Here is a 25,152-nt window from a genome sequence, read left to right on the forward strand (position 1 = left end):
TATACCTAAACCATGAGTTATTAAACAAGAAAGTACATCCTTGAAAGGATCTAAATTTATTTTTTTCCAATTTTTTGTATTATAACGGCATCAAGAGTGTGTTCACTGTTGCATTACTTTCATACCTGTTAAACTGATCAGCGACCCCCCCCAGGTGCCTTGTCAGAAAAGATTTGTATTTGTTATGTTTTTATCATTCATTTATTCTGGGTTGTCCTGCCGTTTGTCACCTCCAATCTGAGTAAAAAAACAAACAAAAAAGTTGTGTTTAAAAGCAGTTTAGCTGCGAACGGATCGGAATCAGGGAACATATTGCCGCTAATACGCAAATACTTAAGAGCAAATTTCACATCCTGGCTCCTTTGTTAGGTAGCGACGAGGGAGATGAGGGTAAATTAGAGTAAATGAGCGTCACGCAGGAACAGAAAGGGATTGAAATACAGAGAGACAGGATCGGCTTGTCGGCTTTTGATGTCGGGCTCAGAAGCCGGCGGTCCCGGTGGTCCTGCGAGCATCAAGTTTTTTGGGTGAAGGCTGCCTCGCATTACTTCACAAAAAAAAAAAAAACAACCCTCCAAATTGATTTTGACAGATCAAAATGCTGTCAGTCTGATGTGTTTATGTCTGGAATGTGTATTGGAAAATGCGTCACGTTGGATGTTGACAAATATTTACCGACTGACAGGACTAAAGACGCGTTGGAGAAAGCGTTTGAGGGTGTACAGTGGAGACCGTTCTATTTTTACCCACTCTCTGATGATGCGTCGTTTTTCCCTCTGCTGCTTTTTCTGCATTGTCTGTGATTGCCGTGGAGATGACAGCTTCATGTATGCCTGGGTTTGCTGCCTATCCATCCATCCATCCCTCTCTCTCTCTCTCTCTGTGTGTGTGTGTGTGTGTGTGTGTGTGTGTGTGTGAAGCCAACTCGCCCCAAGGCTGTATGTTGTGGCAGTCAGCGCAAGATGTTTGCTTTGGTGTCAGATCAGTGTGTGTGTGCATGTGTGCCAATGTAAAGGGTAGAGCAGTCCTTGGCGATGTGTGTATTCCCGCTCTGGGAGTCAGTCCCTTGTCCTCTATGTGTGTGTGTGTGTGTGTGTGTGTGGAAGGGCTTCATGCTGCGACAGCAGTCAGTCAGTTGTTTACCACGCGACTCTGCAAAGAGAAGCATGAAGACGGAGGGATGATGGGGCTGAATGAAACGAAGTGGTCAAGAAGACACACACATACACACACACACACACACACACACACACACACACACATATATATGTAGTGACACCATTGGCGTCTTCAGCCCACACTCTGAATCTCTAGGTGATTATTGTGTGATTGCAGCGTAATGATTGCTGCTTACGCGGCACTCTGCATGCTGATCACAAACATCCGTATTAATCCGTGTTTAATTGTTCGCTGATGATTCATTGGTGCCTTTGCACGAATGCATATTAACCACACCAAACTTCTTGGGATAGTAGCTCAAGTGTCGTTAGAGTCTGTCAGAGGCTTAGCGTGTCTGTTGGGGTGTGCTTCCACGCTCCCACTGTGCCTTTCCTTATTTAATGTATAGAGGAAGTCATACATTTACCTCACCGATACGGCCTTTTGAAGCGAGTATGTCCTACTTATATTCGCCCCCTACACAGCTGCCGCTTCGCTCCGTTCCCAAGAGGAGCAGAAAGTAGGAGCGGAAAATTGCACTCGACAAATTTTTTTTCCAGCCAAGTCCACGAGGAAGTCAGCAAATTCTATTTGTTTCTAAAGGACTGCTTTGGGGAAAGTTGAGCCAAGTTTAAGGATGCAGCAAAAAAGCTGGATGATGTCACACTTCTTCTTTCCGATCGTTATCTAGTAAAGGCCAACCCGATGGAAACTCACAGCAAGACGGAGTCACGGAATTCTATAGATCTAGAAGATGGAAGATGGGAGCTTGTTTTGAAAAGGGAACAAGAGGTGAGGTCACGCACACCTAGCTGGGATTATCTTGAACCTGTAATCTCTGCATTCTTTGGTGTTAATCTGTAGACATTAAAGTTGTTTCACACACAAACCAAGAGACCTCTGCTGAAGTCGGAACCAGATTACCCACCAATGGGGTCGTCAGGTCGACCCGTGTCCATTGGTACCTGGGTCGTGGTCCCTCTGCATCCCCCCAATGGATACCACTAATCCCTTGTTTAAGATATAAAATGGTTCAATATCAGTATGGGGAGGGTTCACAAACTTTTAAATTACCATAAATAATATACAGTGGTACCTCTACTTACGAACGTGTCTTCATACGAAATTTCCAAGTTACGAAATGCCTCAACAGGAAAATACTACTCGCAGCTCCCACAGGTTCCTGAGCGCAACATTCTTATAGCTGTTCCGCCATTGGCTATTACCTGGCATCTTCTTGGCATCCCATTGGCTAAGAGGGACCTCTGTGTGTAGCTAGATAGGTGTCTATGTAGCGTCCTCGTCATTTGGCCCTCGACCCATGAGATTTTCTGATAGTTTTACGTAAATATATTAACTTTTAGAGTATTCACTATGGACCCCAAGAAACTGACGGAGAAAAGAGGAAAAGAAAAGACAAAGAAAAGAGTTTTTTTGTCCGTACAAACAAAGCAAGAGATAATAGTAGAGCATGAGAAAGGGATGCGTTTGGTTGATCTCACCAAAGAATATGGCCGTAATGCATCTACAATCACCACGTTATTAAAACAAAAGGAAGTTTAAGGAGTTTAAGGCATCGCATGGGTGGTTGGAGAAGTTCAGAAGGAGGACTGGAATTCACTCTGTTGTTCAGCATCGTGAGATAGGAGCGCATGAACCAAAGAGGGCAAAAAACTATGAGGACAGCAGTTAAAAGGTAAATGACCGTCATTATTATTCCTTACTTTATTCTTTGTTTTTTACGTTATGCACAACTCTCATTTATTGTGTAATAATCTAATCCTAACATGTATTTGTTACATGTTTTGATGCATTTTTATGCTTTCTAAAACATTTATGTCGGAACTTTGGGGGGCTTGGAACCGATTAGGGCATTTGCATGGAAAACGCGTCTCTACTTAAAAAATTTTCTACTTACGAAATTTCTTCCAGAACCAATTAATTTCGTAAGTAGAGGTACCACTGTAATAAGTAGTTTGCACTAGATCACAGAATTTCTTTTTTTGCAGGTGGTCTTGGAACGCACGAATTGCGAGTCGTCGAATTAAAACACTCACATTCCCTTCAGACTCAACTGCACTCTGTCGTTAATTAACACGTGTTGAGAGTGACGACATAATCAACTCAAGACGACGCCGGTAAGCGTTGCGTTTGCTAAAACATTCGCACTCTTGTACATTGTTTGAACGCTTCTTCAACCGTGCAAAGATCCAGAAATAAAATCACCGTGAATTTTTTTTACCGTGTCTCTCTTGTCACCCCTCCATTCCCTCCCCCCCTCCAGCCATGGCTTTTTAGTCATGCAGAACTAGTAAGGGACACAGTTCACTGAGCATGGGCTGAACATGTTTACTCATCATTAGCAACTGTATGCACAATGCGGTGTTTTAGCTTGGGTACACAGTGGGGACGATGTAACCCGGCTTTGGGTTAATGAACAAATAATTGCATAAAGGTTGGAGGGATTTGTCAGGCGGTGCAAGAAGACGGTGTGTTGTGTGTCACGCCACACATCGGCGATAGGAGATCTGTCTCTGGTTGGCTGGAGAGGAAGTGCGTTTGCAAGTTTGAAGTCGGCGTGTTCCGTTTCCTCGTGGAACCTCAGAACTTGTGCTGCAAGGGCGGTCGTCCCCATCATTATGCAACCCCGCTTTTGACCCTCAGTGTCCAGCATAGGGCGCTGGACACTGACATCCTGCGCCGAGCTGACTTCGGACTACCAGGACCCCGATCCAAGGATCTTTGAAATCAAGTCACAGCCCGTTTCTTCCTCAACTCCTCAGCAAATCCACATGGGATTAGACTGCGACAACCTACATTCAGATGTGGTGTAGACGGAGGGATTCATCAGTGTCGAACAGTCACCCCCACCCCCACCCCCCCCTCCGTGACACCGACCGCCCCGCAGAAGCTTCGGAAGCCGCTAATGAAGAAGGGAAGAAAATGAGCAGGAGGAAAAAAAGGGCCAAGAGAAAATAATTAAACTTTTATCTCCCAGATTCATTTAATTAGTTCTCTGGCTCTAAACTAATCTTCGGTCTTTTTGCTTAGCTTTGCCCCCTTTAGTTTGCTTTCAGTCCACTCTTGCCACCCGACAATGGAGTCGGCCTCTTGTCGTTACACAAGCCTCGCTAACGGCTCATGTCGTTTAATTCCAGCTAGAGGAATCGTGCTTTAATTGAAACACATCGTGATGTATGTTACGCGTAGTGTAAATCTATTTATAGGAATGTGTGAACTATTCCTAGACTTTGATTTATTTCTTGAAATTATATTAAATGTTAATATTCATAAGGATGCTGAAATAATTTAGTAATATGTAACGGTCTTAGGAAAAGAGTACGATTGAATTCAGTCCCAACATGCAATGTAAATTAGCCAATTGTAAGTGAACAATGTAATGCGGTAATAGACAGTGATACACCCCCCCCCCCCAAAACACTGATGGACGCTGAAGAAGAAGCATAACAATAAACCCACACACGCCGCCTCGTTCTCATCTCCCTCAAGTCGACTTGGCTCCGCTTCTCGTCCTTGACTACACTCCCCTCGCTGCTTAAGACACGACACTATTCTTGTGCGTTCGCAGACGCACGAGGGGAGTGCGAACATCAATGCATCCATTTGTTACTAATTGCACCAGCCTTGCTTTTCATCTCGATGCGAAGCCGTCTTTGTTTTTTTCCTCGTGACGACATCCAAAGCCTCCGTTGTTTTCTTTCTTTTTTTTTTTTTTTGTGCTTATACCATCGTTGTGTTTGCTTGTTTGCTTGACGTCTTGGTATTTATGAAACCTCTCTCTCTTGCCATGCCTCCATCTGAATTCTCCAGCAAGCATCGACTGCATTGCCGGAATTGCTTTTGTGATGTTTTTCATCACTGAAGTCATCAACTCTCTTCATTTGAACAGCGAAGGGCCACTGAGAGCGATCTGTCTCTTTCAAGGTGGCTCTAATTGAAATATATGAACATCATACGAATATAATAACCCAATAAAGTGTCCATATACAAATGAACACGTCATATACTATAACAAGAAATGCGATCACATGACTCCAGTTGAAGAGTTCCTAAAGAATGCCAAACCAACTGGCCCTTACGTGCTTTCCCATGTTTCCCATTTCTGTTCAGCACCACAGTTTCTCCTCCAGATATCTGCTGATTATCAAGGCCATGAAGTGCAAATTTAATCTCATTAAAACAAAGGCAAATCATTGAACATCAAGGCGTCTCTTGACCTGGTTTTCTATTTATAGAACGTCATCAAAAACGTGTAAAATCAAGATGTTTTTACCTCTTATAGTTTGTATAAACCGGAGAGGTTACGTATCGCGTCCACCGAGGAAAAATCTGACTATTACCGACTGGTCGACCAGTACATTCGATCACCTGACAATCATTTATGTCCATCGCAGAAGTCCTGGTAGCTCCAAACCTGTAACTCATGTATATTTATATTTTCAGTTTAAATTTTTTCCCCCTTTCCACCTCAATTTATAAATCAGGGTTATTTGTACCTGTTTTTTTTTTTATTCGTAGACGTTTCAACCTGTAAACATGTGATCCATATTTATAGAGGTATACGAATGTCTGGCTGCAAGCAGCTTTAATTGACTGACCAGTCTTTGAGGTGAAGACAGGAAGTTCACTTCACTGTCTAATGATCCAGTTGCATCCCCGACTGTGAAGCATTTAAAAAAAATACATAAGACCTTGATCAGATCTGTAGTTCAGGAGTCATACTAGCTGCACACACAAGTGCTCTGCAGGTAAATCAAACGCATTGGTGCAGTGTAAAATATAAATATTCCTGAAAAGGTCCTTCACATCTCTTTAATTCTCCAGACTCTATAATGATGAGGCTGATGTTAGCCTTATGGAGCCAATCTCTCACCTGGGTGAAATTGACAAAATCTATTAGGAGCTAACAGCCCTCTGCAGATGGTTTAAGTGTTGCCAGCAGACGTGTTGAGATAGTAATTATTACCCAAGCAGCTTTGTGAATTTCATCCCGTCCAGGTGAAACAGTCATTTTTTTTTTCCCCCTGCAATTTTCTCCGGCTCCCGTGTTATGAAGTCCAAATTACCCGCTGATAAAAGACAACTCTGACGTTGTCTACGATGCTTTTCCAACCAGCGAATCGACCGCCGCGTTTTTTTCCGGCTACATCTCAGTGATTGCTTCTGGTGGGGAATTGATGGAATAATTAGATTTGAGTCGTTATTCGACAGATTCCACAGAGTTTTTCCACCAGTGGGTTCCACCAATGTGTGAGTGTTGAATATTTTTTGCACAAAGTCGAGCATTAGTGCAACATCTGTGCTACCGGTATTACACGTCGTGTCCATTTCAAGTCCTTTTATTACTTGACTGAGTGAAAATGACAACACAACAGAGGAGAAAGTCATCCAGATAGGGTATTGATGTGTGTGTGTGTGTCGGTGTGTGTCGGTGTGTGTGTGCGCCAACTATTTCCTTGTCCCTGTTTGGCTTCTTTGAGTCAACAAAAAGACCAGGAAGCAAAAAAAAAAAAAAAAGCTTAGCCAGTCGCTGCTAAGCCCCAAAAGTAATTTCAGCAATATTACCGAACTATTTGGTGCACAAAGGTGTGTGTTTGCTTGTGTGTGTGTATGTGTGTATGTGTGTGTGCTCTCATGTGTGCGTGTCTTGGACTGTGTGTTTGCAGAGCTCATATCAGCAAGACGTTTGTGTCTTAGCTCTGATTTTATTAATGCATGTTTGTTTATGTGAGAGGCTGTGTGTGTGTGTGTGTGTGTGTGTGTGTGTGTGTGTGTGTGTGTGTGTGTGTGTGTGTGTGTGTGTGTGTGTGTGTGTGTGTGTGTGTGTGTGTGTGTGTGTGTGTGTGATTTTGGGGGTTGGGGGGTTGGTGTTATGAGAATCTGCCTGCACAACATAAAAGCACTTTTAAGCTCCTCACCGTTCTACTCCAGTGACTTTTTTTTCTTTACTCCATACCTTTCCCATCTTGCTTTTTTTTTTTTAAAACTTCAATTTTTCATTTCTGCAGGGAGGCTCTGGGGTCACGGTTAAAATACGTGACAAGAACCAAGTCTGGCTGGCATACTTCAAGAAATAATCGTTGTTTCAGTATAAAACCTCGAGGTGCGGTGAGAGTTCCGTCCCAGAGGTGCGACTGAAAACCAACCAACCAGCTTCACCTCAGACATGTGACCCTAGACCTGAACCAGACAGACGCCGCCTCGCGTCTTCCTGTCTCTCTCCAGCTTTCCTCATCCCTAGGACGTTTTATATAGCCAAAAAAACCACAAAAAACAATGTCTCACAATTCCATTTTTCATAATGGAGAGTGTGTCTGCGACGCAGCTGAGGGAACTTCGAACCTTTAGTGTGTGTGCAAGCAAAAAGATGTGCACGCAATCACAAGAAATAGAAAGACACGAAAACCTTCCACTTTCATTACGTTTGTCATAAAACCAGTTTTACTGTAATAAAAGAAATGTCATTTGGATGATTTTAAGAAAATGAGTCATCGTAGCTTAGCCTCTTTAAGCCGTGTAGGAAATTAGATTTACTGTGAACGATCGAAACAGAATTCAACTTTTGATATCGTCAAACTTTCACAATCTCATTCGGGGTTGTGTTCGTGCTAAATAAATTACACTCCTTATTTCTAATGAGCGAATTATTGGAAAAAGACATGATTGAACGCTACAAACAGAAAAATGTGACAGTTGACTGATTGTAAGGCTCACCGTTGAGAAGCCAAGGGACGCCCTATAATTATTAATAAACGTTAATAAATTAGAACTGTTAAGAAACGCCTCGGATCGAAGTTGCGTCACGTCGAAACTCAACATCTGGGAGCTCATCTGAAAGCTGCAGAAATTAATCTGCAAAGATGTGCGACACAGTGAGACGTTGAGCGAAATAATTTGACTCTGCTAGATCGATAAGTTTCATTTCATCTCATACCCAAAGTCACCGATGTCATTCGATTCAAGTCTAACTAAGCAAGAAGGTCCTGGGTACCAGTCCACCTGAGGACCTGGGCAGGTTCAGCTACAGGAAATGAAAGAATGAATGAAAACAGATTAATTAAATCACGCGTTAGCTTCTCCACAACCCCCAGGCTTAGGGACGTAAAGCCACCTTCGTTTTAATCAACACAAAACTCAAGGGCGGACCTGAGGGAGCTTCAGCGACCCGTTTTACTGCATTGTAATTACGAGGATCATCAGCATTAACTAGCCTTCGAACCGAGCTGCAGTCCTCTGAGGACTTCCCTCCTGTCGGGCCGAATGCTGCTGAGGTATCGCCTCGTGTTGCTTGAGCCCGACCCGATCACGACTCTCAGGCTGTCAAGCGAACGCCGAGACAAACGAGCCTCCCCCGTCTTCCATTTGGCAAGACCGGGCGAGGAGAAGGCCCGTGAACTTACTATGGATGTCTTCCGCTGTTCTAATAAATCAAACTTAGCCCGCAAAAGGCGCGCGGATGGACGACTAAAGCATCCGTCTTACACACACAAACACACAACAACCAGCCCAACAGGCTGATGGATGGTCGACTGGCAGACACTGATTAGCTGGGAGTGGATGGGGCAGAATTACAGCTCCATCGGCGCCGCGATTGCATTGTTGCTTCGACAATGATCCGTGTCGGACTTGTGGAATTCCAGGATGTGGGACGAGTAATCGATGCGCTTAATCCCTGTCTTTGTCTGTTTATTTCTCTCAAAGCCTCTCCTCTCTCTGTATGATTTTTCTTTGCTGTGCTATCATGTTTCTCCTCTTCCCTTACAGCCTTTCTATCTATCTGCTCCTCTGTTGTATTCCCACGATGGAAGTACTTGATTATCAGGTTACGAGTTTGCTTTATCACGGCAGGTTTAGAGTGGCGTCCCCTCAATGAGTGGCGACCAGCCAGGAGATACCTTAAATCCAAAATGGACTGACACAGCTCCCTTCCTGGAGGTGATTCCAGCTGGTTCGTATGAGCAGTAGAAAATTCCTGTGGTCAGAGGTCGTCCCGATAAATTAGCTGCTCGCAATCCGAGTCCTGTGCTTTTGTCTCCGGCGACCAAGTTTAAAATAAAACCAGGTCAAAAAAAAAAGTATAGCAAGTTTGAAAGAGTTTTCCTTGTTGGCGCGAGCCATACATTATTAATTCAAATTGAATGGTATCCTCATCATATCATCTATGTTTCTTCACTTTTATACAACACATACAAAGAAGAAATGTAAAAACATAAGGCGATAAAACAATAAGCTGACATCACATCTCTGCACAGATGTGATACATTTCCCACGTGGGCCTCAAGCGTCTGTTTGCACTTTGAAAAACCTTATTTCCACCTCTAGAACTTCAACTTCTGCTTCTTGTTGGACAGTTTCCTGGATTCCGATGTGATGATGTCAGCTCTGATCGGAAATAATTACGTGTGATGTAAACCCACATTGATTGTACGGCTTGAAAAAACTAAACAAACCCAACTTATAATGGAAAACCAGGAGTGAAATAACGACTCAGTGAACGCTATTCCCACCCCTCTTGTTTACATTTAAATGAGCAGCGATGGCGTTAGAGTTAGCGCCGACCCAATTACGTGATGGAATGCCGGGTGAAGGCAGAGGTTGGAGGTATTTTTGACTCTCTCCATCCTGACAAACATAGCTGTGACTAGTTTGAGTCAGACGCAGTAATTTATTCCCATTTTGCCGGCACGAAAACCACAAATTTAAAAGTTTCACTACTTACCCAAGCCTGCCTATTTTTCAGTCTGGAATGAAACTATTATTATTCAGTGCAGAAATTGGAATTTATGCAAGCTTAGCCATGGTATTATATACTCGTTTTTCTCTCCATTGTATTCCCACTTTTTCCTCCTGTTTGTTGCTTTTGTGTTTTTCATTACGCTCCGGCAATGCATTGTGTGTTTTAATTCATGTTCACTATCTATCTATTCTGCATCCCTCTCCTCCTTCCTTTTTTAAATTTTTTTATTTTTTTTATTTCGGCTGTCCATTTCACTCCACTGAGAGCTCGGATGCTGTGAACGTGGCATAAATCAGTCGGTATTGATCTGTTGGCTCAAGTGATAGGCGCTGACATTGGGGTTCTTGCAAATTTAATTTAGTCTTTTAAACTCGACACAGGTGATTCACAAGGGAGTCGGTTCAATGCGTGGCATACAAGATTCAAAATAACTGCATAAATATGCGATAAATATTCGGCATGTAATTTAGTCTTAAATTGAAAAGGTAAGGTGCTTTAAAAAGAGACAAGCACTTCAACAGTTTGAGCTTGATTTTTTTTTTTTTGCTTTTTAACATATTTCTAAAGTAATGTTTTCTCTTTGATGGTAACAATGTGTTTTTAGATCTTTGACGTGTGAATATCGCTGTCAAATAACTATCCGCCTTGTTATCCTCGCATCTTCAGATTGTTCGTAACGTGCAGACGCATGGTCTCGGTTTGAGTAGGAGTTTCAAACTTTGAATAATGTTGTTGTTTTTTTTCAGGTGTATTAAAAGGGAAAGGAGAAACCATGATAAGGTTTTCTTTTCCTTATCTGGTTTATATGGATAAGTAAGAAGAGAAGAAGGAAAAAGGAGAAGCAATGGGGTAAATGGAACAAGAGTGGGGTGCCTTATCGACCAATTAGGTGACATTATATCAGACTGGTTAATTTTTAATTAAGTGATGCACAGATGTTGATTGTTGGCACTTTGGACTCCCAACCGTCTTGCGATCGTAACATAGCAACAAGAGATCACATTTCCTGAAAATACAGAGGTGTTGACCAATAAGAAAGCGGAATAATAGTAATAAGAAAATGCACCTGCTTTCACAAACCAGCTTACCGAAACCACAAATAAGCAGTACAAATTACACAAAGTGCGCAGTTCACCTCGCTCCATATACATATTAACTATTTAAATACTTAAAAATTCTAACATAGGTGAAACAGAGGTGAACATAAATATTACAAACATATGCTGAAACCATCCTTCGTCTCTCCTTAGCATAATAAATCTTCAAACTATTCAACTCATGCAATATGTATGTGCAAAAGTGTCTGCGCAGAAGGCATGTTACCCTTCACCTTTTGCTCGACGGAAACAGCGAAAAGTCATTACGAATTCTACACCGGCTTAGTTTACTCCATGACCGAGGCTGAATGCAACTCATCCAATATCGCTCATTAACATTCTCAGTGGGCCCAGGTTGCAGCATTCGCTAACTGCTCACGGGGAAGTAAAATTTGGACCCTTTGACAAACTCCCAATTAAAGTAGTCCATTCAGGTACTCTTATTGTGTTCACAAGCCGGTGGGATGCTCCAGACATCTGGAACATCCGTGTTGGATGCCAAACCTGGGAGATAAATGGTAAACAAACACCGACGTCCCGCAGCTTCAAGTAATTCAAAGTGGGTGTTTGCCTCTAAATCGTTCGACACACCTTCTGGAGCTTTAAGAAAGTAAGAGATACTTTACCTCACTCCTCCTGGTTTGGATTTTAGCTTTGGAGCTCTCTTGCTTTACTTTGAAAGTCCGTTTGTGTCTCTTCAGGTTGGATCTACTTCCTGTTTTGTTTTGTTTTTTGGTGTATTTCTTTATATTGTGCTTATCATTTTGCTTTCCTGACGTTCCTCTTTTATCCTCCCCTGTCTTGGATCAGTCTTCTGTGTCATCACTTCCTGTTCTCACTCTGTCTCTTTCCTTATTTTAATATTTAGCGTTTAAATCAGATTCTGGGTTTTTTTTTTCAATCTAATAACTAACTTTAGCCGTTTAATGCTAATATCTGAATATCTATGTGTATTGAGATCAGTAATACTAACTCACTCTGAAAAAGATTCAGGGTCGCTCGTGTACCGCTTTTTTAGCTTGGCGTGGCTAAGGAAGTACTAGTAGCACCTAGTATAAATGAGGGAATGAATAAGTCAAGTAGAAAAAGCTCTAAAATGTGATCAACACTAACACCTACTTTAACAAACATTTCATGGGATTAATAATGTACAGAACAAACACAAAGAACACAATACAAAAAAAAATGCTATTCATGTGAATTTCTGATTACGCACAAATAAGTCACGGTTACTGGGGTCTGCTATAGAAGCCATTTAGTCCACTTGGTGGGAGGTCCATCATATCGACAGCGAACTGCTGGGTTGTTGCTACGGTGATTTTGATGAAAAAATAAATGAGTTGAGACCCCTTTTTGAAAGTCAAACAAAAGAAGCACCGCTGCAGGTCTCCGCTGTCGTCGTCACAACCAATAAATTGTTGTTAACAGTGTGTCACAGTTTGAAAAGGAAGTGGGATTCGTCAAGCGGATTTAATTCTCTTGTTTATCTCTCATTATATTCTGTATTTGACTTCCTATATAGAATAATGTGTGCAACTTAGTTCTTATTTTTGTGTGAAACTCTCTTTGAAAATGTTAATTTATGCTCAGATTTAACGAAGGGAATGTATGGTTCACAGCTTTGTTCTTCTTTCATGTAATTCCTATGCGCTGAATCTAATACGGGTGGGGTGGGTACAGTTTTCTCTAGTATATATCAGGTTTTATTCATTGAGTAATCCCACATTACCTTTTGAACACGAGACAAAAATCTTGTTAAAATTAAAGAAGTGAGCGTTACACGTGCATTGATCTTTAAATCCATCCCTCTGAAATTATTTATTTATTCATCTTTATTACTTGCATGTGTTTTGTTTTTTTTTTTGGATCCGACTGCCGTGTTGCCATGGCAGCAAGAGATGGGGAGGTGAAGGAATGCAGGCAGGCAATCGGGGACGTAGCGGCAGAGTTTCTTTTTGTGGAGGAGAAAGTTTATGATGTCAGATTTTTGACTCTGACAGTGTTTCTTGTCACTTCTAGAGAGACTTATTCTTCTTCTTCTTCTGCTCCTCCTTCTTTTTCTTCTCCATCTTTTTCTTCTTGCCTTCATTTTTCTTCCCACACACGGAGGCACGCCGGCGGTGTCTGCGTACATCAGCGTATGCCGAGTTTAGACCTTGCTCAAGCGCGACTAAGTTTAAGGTTAAGACAGGATGTCAGTCTAATATTTGTGGGTTTTAAATGAAAAGCTTTCCACTCAGGTTATTGTCATAGTGGGAGGCCAAGTAATAAATATGTTTCCTGACTGTTTCTCCAGGAGATGCTGAGACTATTCTTAATTCATGAAGTAAAAAAAAAAAATACAAGGAAATTCGCTGCTCAACCAGTAGTGTTTTGCTACTTGTGTTACCTCCAGGTGTGTGTATGTGTGTGTGTGTGTGTGTGTGTATACACTCATGCCTCCAGCTGTTCATTCAGCATAGCAGAATACAGGAAGCCTTAAATAAAAGAGAAAAATATATGGCTTTGTCTCTCTTGGCAAGTCCTGCGTTTTTATTTATTTCCTGTTCTCTCCTTGCAGTCGGCCTCCTTCATGCATCCTTCCTTATCTGCTCACACACACATCAACACACACACTCCTCTTCATCTAATGCCGTATTAGCATCCCAGCATGAGCGATGATGAGCTCTCACCTCAGTGGTTGACTTTATTAACTCGGCTCCGAGGATTACCTCCAGCGCTTCGCAAGCGATTCTGTTTCCGAACTGTGGATTGAAAGATGTGACGTTTGCCCGTACGACGTTTTTAATAAAAAACTAACAAAAAATTAATATCAACCAACCCGGGGCAGGGGATGAACCAAAATCTAACGAACTGTCGCTGTCAATTCCCACTTAGAATTTTAATGTGTGAACCGTTTGTATATCTACTTCACTCCTATGGTTTCTATTATATTGATCCACTCCTTTACTGCATCTGGAAGCAGCGACAGAAGTATGAGGAGTTCAGTTCATTTTTAATCTCGCGGTTGCAGATTTTTCTGTTTGAAATTTGGATATTTTTTTTTTTTTTGCACATCGGGTTAAAAATCTCTTCTTTTACTCTTCTTTTTTTGCCGATTCGAGGGTCATTAGATCACAAGCGCAAACTTCTGATAACTTCTAACAGCTCTATATCTGCTGACTGGTGTACTGCGGGAACATTTCTTTTTTTTTTTTTTTTACTTCTATAATTGAAAGGTAAGGCCACAGATGAAGGTACCGCCGTCTCCAGGAAATGAGTGACATTTAAATTTCAGTGAACTTTAATGGATTTTTTATTGAGCAAATGCAAGACTGGAAACACTGGAGTGCAGCAGATAACTGGAGATGGCTGCGTCTCCTGATATTTATCTGCGTGTGCGTCGGTCGGTGTGTGTCATCGCTTTGCGTGTATCCATTGTAGGCAGGTGTGTGTGTGTTGCATGTCTGTGACAAATCCCTGTAGTGTGATGGCCATAAACCCTCTGCTCCCTTGTAATCACTCTGAAGAGACAAATCCAGAGGCTTAGGCAAATTACATACTAACACCTGCAACACACACACACACACACACACGCACACACGCACACACGCACACACACACACACACACACACACACACACACTTTCATACTCTCACATCTTCACTGTCAACTTCCAGATTTGCTTATTCATACACAACCTTCTCTTCTCTTCTCTTCTCTTCTCTTCTCTTCTCTTCTCTTCTCTTCTCTTCTCTTCTCTTCTCTTCTCTTCTCTTCTCTTCTCTTCTCTTCTCTTCTCTTCTCTTCTCTTCTCCTTCCCTCATCTCCTCCTCTCCTCTCCTCCTTTCTCTCCTCCTTCCTCCCTGCTGTCTGTTTCACTGGTTTTGCAGTCATACATTCAGTGAGGCGCAAAGGCAAATTGGCCTCCTTGTGGACTGGAGGGGTCGATGATTTCGGAAAAGCCATGCTGAGTGCTAGTACACACACGCACACACACACACACACACACACACACACACACACACACACACTCACACACACACACACACACACACACACACATGCAAACGACACGTCGACCCTGCCAAAAAGCCTTCCCGGGTTATTGTGTTGTACTTCCTCCGCTATGCTGGGGATGACCATATGTCTTCATGTAGCTGCGGCCGTGGGTGTGTACCCTTTATGTGTGTGTGTGTGTGTACGCACACAGTGTTGTTGTGCTGTTTCCTCAGCGTGTGCGTGTGTCCATTCAAGCGGGGGAGAGTGGCTGCCGGTAGGTTTTTCGGATTGCGAGCCGAGGACGGATAAGTTAAATGCATCCTCGCCCCCGGAGGATCGGGCGAGACATTGTCCAACTGATTTCAAAATAAAACATCCAATGCTCAAAAATACGTGGCAGCTGTTCCTTCAGAATAAAAGCCTAGTTTGATCTTGACCCTATAGAAGAGGGCGATAATCAATTATTCCAGTGACACAGATGATTATAAATGTGGATACTCTGCTGACTAATTTGGGCTTACAAAATAGCACAATGTCACAGGACGTAACTGGAAAAATATTGAGCAGTTATAACTGTAGGTAATTGTTTTTCACAATGAATGCTTCAGAATGAGCCCCTTCAACAACTATTTCTTCAACTAATTGAACTGCCTGCCTTTGAATGAGCGTAATTGGTGGTGCAGCTGTCTGTCCAACTGGCAGCGCAGACACACTCGATTATGACTCTAACTGGAAGCCATAGGGATGTGAAGCGGGGGGGGTAGAATCATTATCCCGCTCCAGTATGAAACAGTTTGCCAGGCTCACGCAGAAGGCTCCCAGTGTTCCATTTTTTTTTTTTTTTTTTAAACTCGGTCTTTTAATCATAAACAAGGCAGCAAATTCTCCTGTGAAGTCAAAAACTTTTCCAAATCTGCTTCATTAGCAGCTGCTATAGTCCCCCCCCCCCAAAAAAAAATTAAAGAAAAAAAGAAAAATAATGGTACTTTGGGAGAGTTGTTCCACTTGTGAGACTTTAACATCCAATGACCGACTTCTTGCATGAATAATTTTAAAACAAAATATCACAAAGTGCCTGATATATAAGATGCAACATATTTTCGATTTAACAGCGATCCACTCCTTCAATTCCTTTTGCGTCCTTCCAATCATACATATTTTATTGTCATTCTTGCAGCTGGGTGCGGAAATTGCAAACCAAAATACAATATCGCCATTTAAAAAAAGCAGACTCCTCCATAGATGTTGCTGTATTTGCAGCTGCTGCAATGACCCACTTCCTTTAGAAAGAGTTTCATCATTATAAGTACCAGCAAAAACCAAAACCACGGGCTGAAATGCATTCACTGCACGGTCCCTAATCCTGGCCCAATTAATAACTACAGACGGCATTGCGAACAAATGGAGCTGGTGTGATCTGCTAACGGTGGGATGAGGTAGGCATTTAGTTCCAACCACCTGTGGTGCGCCTTCTGCTGCTGCTGCTGATGCTGCAGCTGCATTCCATCTCTAAACCCAACCGCTGCAAATCTGAGAAGAAAAAAAGAATTGGAAGACAAGTGGATGACAGAGTAGCCGAGAGATAAATCAGTGGGAGATGGACAGATGTGGAGTGAGAAAGATGAGCAATCAGCACCTCCACTTGTCTTCTTCCACCTCTTGTTCCCTCTCTCTCTTTCTCTCTCTGACTGGTGGAGATAGACGAGCCCTGCAGTCAATCGCAGGTGCTAGTCGGATTATAAATGGAGCAGAGATGTAAAGCCCCCACTTCCAAGAGAATACCAATGGAATTCAATTCAGTGCAACACAGAACAAACAACAAAGCAGGTGTCTACAGTTTACTCATGTCCGATTTAAAACCAGGCTCGTTTTAATAGCCTTTCACAAAGCTAAAGGCTAATAAAGCTTATCCTTTTCCCGCTGATTCAACTACTACTCAGAATTTTTGAATGATCCAATTGATCAGAAACTGTTCTTACGTTCATTTGCAGCTGGCTAAAGCGGGTAATTCCTTCACTTTGACTGATGCTCTTTTTAAAAACGACAACCCTCACGAGAAGCGACACAAACCGATGTTTTCACACTAGCGATACGAGTCCCCGGCAAGCTATCTGAATTTTAAGGTGTCATTCTCATTTCATTCAGACATAACCTTGTCGAAATACTTGGCTTACTAACTAAGGTCTGCTTTCCCTTTTAATAAAAAGAATATGCTTTCATGGTGCTTACTGATGAAGCCAGAGGTTGTATAAGAAAAAGAACCTCTCCAAAGCTGATAAAAAAAAATCTCACTACATTGGATTTTTACCCAACCTGAAACCTCAACAAAGTCCTGTGCTACGAAAGTGAAAAACTTTTTCTCATTTCCATGAAATTTCTGCTGAGATCCGGACTTCTAACCACATGGGAGAGTTCTCTCTTGTCTTCCAGTGAAATTAAGCATTCACCGTTGACTGTAAGTTGAATTAACTTTGCCCTTGACTGACAGCATGATTAGCTGCGTCCTATTGATCTACAGCACAGCGAGCCTTTCCTCGCAGATTTATGTTTTAGCTGCCCACGACACGACATGACCCGTGACACGCCGAATCTCCTAAATGCCGCGGACACTTTAAGGGTACCCAAGAGAATGGATCTAGGCAGAAAAGCAATTATCCCTGATTGATAGCACTTATTGAATTGACATCGACCAGAGAAGAGGAGACAGATGAAGAAAAGCTTAAGACGGATTCATAGTTTTGAGACCGCTGGGATGTGAGTTTTAGAAAGGTAGTTCCGGCTCAATGCAAGGAAAACATCCTGAGGTTTATTAACGTCTGATGAGTTTAAAATCTCTTGTAAAAACCCCAGAGGAATGGAGTGACTCATCATCACCGTCTTATCTGCGTCTGGTGCAAACTGGGCCATACGTGGTCCTGCAACAGACCGGCTGTTCCCACAAGCGGCGGCACTAAAAAGATATCACATAATGACGACAGCACCCACCCAACTGTTTTCACTTCTTTTCTGCTTGCGTCACAGTTTTCACAGCTCATTTTGTTCCATACGACCCACTCCCATGCCTCGTTTTTCTTCTCGCCGTCACATTTGGTCTTTAAACCACCCCGTGTCTTGTTCTATCAACCTCAGTGACCCTCGTAAATTGAGATAGCCCTACCTCACGCAAGAACAGCCATGTTCCAGGCCAGAGCGATAGACTTACGTTAGAGTTGAGTACCGTGGTCGTACACTTTGGTGAAATGCCAGCATGTCTTCAACGGGTCAGCAGGCTAAGTGAAGTTGTAACATGGACACTTGAGAAAATCTATAGATTGTCTCACGGGTCAAAAGAGAAGGTTGAGCAGAGTTGTTGTCAGTCGTAGACGCATTAATTTCCTTGGAAAGACTGTGATTTTTGAAAGACTTGACTTTTGATTGAGCAAACAGGGACACTTTTTTACTCTGGTGCTTTCAAGGTTTGTTTTTCCCTATGTTTCATTGTGAAGTCTGAAGAAGTAGGACGTTGCAACAACACAACAAATGTACCACAGGTGCAGACGCACACACAGCGCCACCTGATACGATACTTGACACCCAATGGGAGACATAATGACTGAAGAAACACTATATTTACAACTCTGTGGTCACACTCAATTGGTAATACAGAGTTGCACTCTGGTGCGAAGGTGCAGTTATAGTGACAACAGCAGAGGTATCCAAAGGGGGTGGGCAACTCCAAGACCCTGATGGACTACGTGCCCTGAAGCTGGGATTGCAAACCTCAGCGAAGCTGTCATGTTAGCATGTCTAGCATGTCTTGTTTGTCATATATAAGTCTAGTCATCTGTGGGTCACTTCTGTCCAATGACATATTGGCGTGTGTCAATGTTGACCAATCATCTTGCAGCTTTTGAGTCTATTTGAACCTGTAGTTCAGTCCAGCAGCCGTTACACTAACCCTTCACCTCTCCATCTTTGCCCAGGCCTTGCTTTTCATTTCAACCTCATTTCATCAGCCCCAGTCACAGCAGAATCATCAGCCCCCACCACCACCACCACCACTACCACCACGTATCTGGACTCAATGGGAGCATCCATTTAGAGCTCCAAAGACCATTTGATTGAGTAATCATTACATGTCTGCTGCTATTAACATTTATCTCTACCTCAATTACTTGGGGTAAATACTCCTGATGGAAGTAGAAGTACTTCAGAAGTAGCGTAATTGATCCTGTCGGTATTGGTGCTTCAGTGCAACACACACACACACACATTCCAAGATAATGAACATTAAATACCAGAATTTAGCATGGAAGACGTATTTTACAGAGACGGGTATGTACATCATTTGTTCTCTGATTCTGAAAATTGTAGCACTGTGATACTTCAGAACAGGTGGGCTATCTGAAGTCAATGAATATAGCTTCAGGCTCCTCAGTCATCATCTAAGTTTATATTATCCTTTGTAGAGCAGACGTTAACAGGATGCTTCACACTAAACGACGAAAGCAAGACATAAAGTACAGACGGGATCGCAAACGGAGATAAGATACAAGAGTAATGAATAAAATAGCGACTTTACGATTGCGAACTAAAACCGAAATAAACACAGCGATTGCATTTGTTTAACCATAGTTTATGAATAATGAAGGAAATATCCCGTTGCTTACGAAGTGCATTGAAATTCTTTCATAGATTCCCAGGAGTGGTAGATGTCACTGAATGTCTCAACACAGCAGCCACAGGGGAGAACGATGAACACTTGGTGAATAGAAAACAATTTCCCAGTCTCCATGGGATGACATTAATGCGTCAGAGAGAAGTATACCCAGTGTGGTTTCGTGATGGGATGGTGATAAACAGTTAACTTATGTTTTTACACAGCACTGATTGCAGAATTTCTCTCCAGCATTTCTCTGCAGCCTCGATAATGTCGACGATGTCGGCTCAGTGTCTCTGTTGTGTTGCTCATATTTCTAGTGTAATTGTGTTTCGAGGTAAAAGTTGTAAAAAATGGGTATTCTCATGATTGGAGTGATTGTCACAAAAAAATGTCGCCCTGTTGGTGGGACTGTTGCTTTCCCCACGTCGGTATCCTTGTTACCTACACTTAAATTCAGGTCGACGCTAAACTGGAAAGATGGGCAAAACTCATCCGATAAGGAAAAAATCTGTACAGCAGACAGATTTTGGCCTCCGCCTGGAATGTCATTCTATGGGTCCCAAAACAATTATGCTCCCATGGGACATTTAATTCGACTTGAACGTGACAGCGGTCCTGTAACTGCAGGTTGGGTTTTGTTGCACAAGCCCGACTACTGCGCACACACACACACACACACACACACACACACACACACACACACACACACACACACACACACACACACACACACACACACACACACACACACACACACACACACACACACACACACACACTAAAAAGGCCAGTAGGCCCCAGTCGGTTTTTGACATTTCTATTACTCAAAACTTGCCTCAGTTGTGTTTTCCTCCAACAGGCTCTTAGATATTTGTTGGCATGTCGGACTTCGAGTGTTGTAGTGCTTTGAATTGTTCAGAATGAGGCATGGGGGGGGGGGGTTCTAAAGAGGTTGTGAGGTCGTCACCATGATGTGATGTACCCAGATGATCTATTAGAGTGCCTGGTGTCATTGGACGATCATTTGGCACACATCTGTGCCTGTTACGTAACTGACTACCCTTTTCTTCAAACACTCAGTGCTCCGGCTTCTATTATTAATGAAAGCATTGTCTTATTAACAATATGCCTCTCCCCAATCCACACAACCGGCTGCTTAATCCACTCCAGGCTACGTAATCAATAAAAGAAGCATTAACTCACGAAGTAGATCACATGACTTTTCAAAAAGCCCAAATGTTGAAGTGATTTTTTTTTCTGCTTTCAAGCTGAAACAACTGTGTGACTTCGGTGGGGTAACACAGGCAGCTAAATCCTTGGAAGCGCCATAACCCCATCAAAAACCTCTCACACATGGGCAATCCGGTCAGCGGCTCAGTGACAGGGAGAGAAGAGGGTGAGCATTACTCGCTCTGCTTGGGGAAGGCTTTCCTCTTGTACTTCACGGCGGCTAAGTGGTCAGAAAGAAGTCAGGGCTTTGCTCATAGCCGCTGAGGTTTAGCACTACCAGCTAGCCACTGTGTGTCGGTACTAAATAGAAAAAAACAAGCTGTTTCCCTTTGGTGTTGTCCTCATAAATCACTAGAACCTCACATGACAACGACATTATGGCGACGGTGATTGATGGATTACACAAAGGGGTGCCAAGTTGAACTTGTTTCCGTGTGGCCATCGTATTTAGAGGTCCGCTGTTCTACTCATTGTAAAGTAATTAATGAGGAATGATGGCAGCAACACAAAAACCATTAACAACACTGTTAGTGTCTTTTACTGAAACGACAACTGAGTATCAAAGACTTGCTTCCCTTCGCTTCTGGGAAAAAAATGGCACTTCCTGTATGCATAGTTATTTTACTGTACCAACTTTGTGCAACAGCAAGAGAGGAAACGTCAACGTGAGTTTTTCTGAATGAGACGACACTTCTACTGACCTTACGTTAAGCAAAGAACTTGTGTTGCATGTGGATTAATTCCAAGACTACCTAGACTATCCCTCAAGGAAGGGATAGTCTAGGTAGTCTAGTCTAGGTAGTATATAGTCTATTCCACCTAGACTATCCCTCTTTCCAGGTGACAGTCTAGGTAGAATATTTTCAAGTACCAACGTTAGATCCTGAGAGGTTGCCATATAAAAAGTCATACTTGACCAACTATCGGATGCAGAGAATGTCAGCCTTTGTCTGCATGTATTTACATCAGTTACAGCGGATTCCTGCGGTGTGAGAGATTAAAGCGTGGGTCGACCCACATCCTCTGAAGATGACTATTAGATGAGTTTTTTCTTTTAAAAACATTCCATTAGATCTCATCACCCAGCTTCTATCTATCTATCTGTCTGTCTGTCTGTCTGTCTGTCTGTCTGTCTGTCTGTCTGTCTGTCTGTCTGTCTGTCTGTCTGTCTGTCTGTCTGTCTGTCTGTCTGTCTGTCTGTCTGTCTGTCTGTCTGTCTGTCTGTCTGTCTGTCTGTCTGTCTGTCTGTCTGTCTGTCTGTCTAATCTACAGTATCTACAGTATATATATACACACGCAGTATATATCTGTGTGTGTGTGTGTGTGTGTGTGTGTGTTTGTTTTATCCCATGAGACCCAGGTATTTGCCTCTTTATATGTATCTAATTGCCTCAAGACTTTGCCAGCAGTGCCATGTCTGCTTCTGTAATTGGCTTGCAAGCCTGAAAAACAGCTGCATGTGTGTGTTCATAGGTGTGTATGTGTGTGTGTGTGTGTGTGTGTGTGTGTGTAAGAGAGAGAGACAATGGCAGAATGAGCTAATGAAGACCCACAGGAAAGTCATTGATGCAATTATTACTTAAAGTGTTTTTAGGCATTCCTGTCTCATACAAGGAGGCCTTCATCTGTTCCCCTATACATGCAAGTCGTGTACCAGCGCTTTGGGGTTAAGGTGTTTTATGCATTTGCCTGCATGCATGTTTTATGTGTGTGTGTGTGTGTGTTTGTTTGTTCGCCCGGCAGGAACCGATTGTCATCGAAAACCCATTGTAAGCAAAGCCTGGCTCTGTCGGAGCCGCTCACAGCTTATATGGTCTTTTCATTGTAGTCATTAATGACCAAATAAAGTGTGTGTCAGTGTGTTTATGGAGAGGGAGAGATTGTAAACACACTTGTGAGAAAGCGCACACGCACACGCACACGCACACACACACACACACACACACACACACACACACACACACACACACACACACACACACACAACAAATAGCTCACCTCTGAAACGTCTGTGTGTGTCTTACTCATTGTGCTCTGTTTTCGTTATCCAGTGACGCTAAACATCGATTCTCACTCATTTTGTCCTTGACGGCTGCATAAACCTACAATGAATGGCTGAATTGCATAAAAGAAGAAGACAAGAAAAATAAACACAGCACATGTGTCGACATGTCCACGTGTTTATGGCTACGCTAGCTGATTAGCTCTCTTTCTATTGAGATAAAGTCAGTATTAACAGCCAGAGAAGATCACATTTCATACAGCTTAGTAAATAAAGAGGACAACTGGACTGAATTATAGAATGATTATTATACCGTTGTTGCTGCCGGCAACCCAGCAGTTCTACTGAAATTAAGATGATTTCTTTTTTAAAACGTGTAAACAAGGAGAAGCTGCTTTTTATGATTAGATTATTGTTAGAAAAAGAATAGGTATATCTAGGTAGATGTTTCCTGGAGACAAAGGATTTTTAAAAAATGTTGTGCACACTGTATTCTAATTTGCTTCAGACAAGGAAATCTGAAATACAGCAGAGATAATCACACGTAATGATGCGTTCTCGCATTTAAAATGATTCCAGACTCAGAGAAAACGAAACATAGCAAACCACAAATGACTAAACATCCTCAGTGGTGTCTCTATCCATCAGCAACGGTGCTTTCTTTATACTCAGATTGCATATGGCTGTCATGATCTGGGATTTTATGTCTTTTGTTGTCACTGTTCACAGTATTTTCCACACTATAAGGCGCACCTAAAAGCCTATAACTTTCTCATAAACCTACAGTGCGCCTTATAATCCGATGTGCCTTATATAAGAAACAAATTAGAAAATTAACAATTCATTAAAGGTGCGCCTTATAGTGCGGAAAATTCTGTAGTTGTGTTGGACTCCTCTTCCGATTAGTCCTGACACGCAGTTAATAATGGGCATTTACAGGTTGACTTGATGGAGTGATGCTAGTCACCGCCAAAAGCCACCAATCAGTGAGCAGAATACAACAAATTCCCAGTAGAGAGGGAGTCGAGGAGTTTTCCAATCAGTCTTGATTTGGCCAGAGTGAAATTACCCGTGTGAACGAGGCCTTTAATCCACATTCACTTCTCAATTCAAACTTTCGCCTGACCTTTTTTTCGTCCTTGCTCTCTCAAAGCCACCGTATTATATATGCGCTTTAGTTCGATTTGAGAAAAAGGTTGGATTCAAAAGGAAGCGGATTGAAATGCTAAACAGGAAACATTTCCACAGCTCATGTTTGCTTACAGGAATGAAGCCTTTTTTTTTTTTTTGAAAGGGATGCTGTTTCATTCATTGACATTTTCATCTCTCCTCATTCTGGACCGAGAGCATTGTGTCCCTCCACATCCGATACGAAATGATCACAGCTCGGTATTTTTCCCGCTGCTTTATCACCACCATGGGTATATTGTAGAAGGACAAACATAAAATGCTAGGTCAAAGCTCATCTCTGTTTTCTTTGATTCGGTGAAATGTAAAACTAGAATGAGAAATCTGGCGAAGAGAAGGCGAGAGAGTTTGACGGCCTGTGAAAACAGAAGGGGGGAGATGTGAGGGATGGAGTCTCTGATCAGAGCGGGGGTTAGAAATGTCTTTTGAGGTCGGAGAGTTGGGAAGCTTGATGAGCTTTGGAAAGAAAAAAAAGGGAGTAGAGACAGACAAGGAAAAATTGAGATGCTAAATGAGGCCAAGTGCGGGTTTTGGATGGTGGATGATGGCCTTTGGGAACGATTCAGTGACAAAGAAAGGTGATGAAGATGAGAGAGAACAACTAATTTATCCGGCCGCTGCGGAGGAGAACGAACTAGACGGCTCAAGGAATCGATGTGGCATAAAGAAAAAAAAAAAGGAGAAATGAAAATGTGATTAATTCGATGCTCAGACAGCTAACTAGACTTCATAAAAGAGGGACAGGAAGAGATGGAATTAATTTGAATCCAGGTATGGCCACTTTGGCTAATTTGAAGCTCTTGACGAGATGCGAGCTTCATTCGGTGTCCTCATCGCAAAGGTCAGAGGACACTTGTTCACACACTCGTGTCGGGTAAGTGACTCAAACACGTGACATTCAAACATACTTTTTTAATCATTTTCCATCATTTTTTTATTGTTATTGAGCAGTAAATTCAGAATTTTCTTTCTACTTTCGTCTGTCTGATAGTGGGATGTTCTCATCTTGTACAGTTTCCCCAGCAAGAAGGTTTTACACACTCTATAATATATTATTAATGCCTTTTCCGTGGGCTTTACCCTTGGGAGGAGGAA

At 42.4% G+C, this 25,152-nt stretch overlaps 1 protein-coding gene across 2 annotated transcripts in view; it reads left to right on the plus strand.

The window, feature by feature from the left end:
• The window catches only part of grm8a (glutamate receptor, metabotropic 8a), a 158,745-nt gene that overhangs the window by 61,313 nt on the left and 72,280 nt on the right, over positions 1-25,152 (plus strand). The window lies entirely within an intron of this gene.

The sequence above is a fragment of the Antennarius striatus genome, chromosome 22 (genome assembly GCF_040054535.1).
Source record: "Antennarius striatus isolate MH-2024 chromosome 22, ASM4005453v1, whole genome shotgun sequence".
NCBI classification, from domain to species: domain Eukaryota; kingdom Metazoa; phylum Chordata; class Actinopteri; order Lophiiformes; family Antennariidae; genus Antennarius; species Antennarius striatus.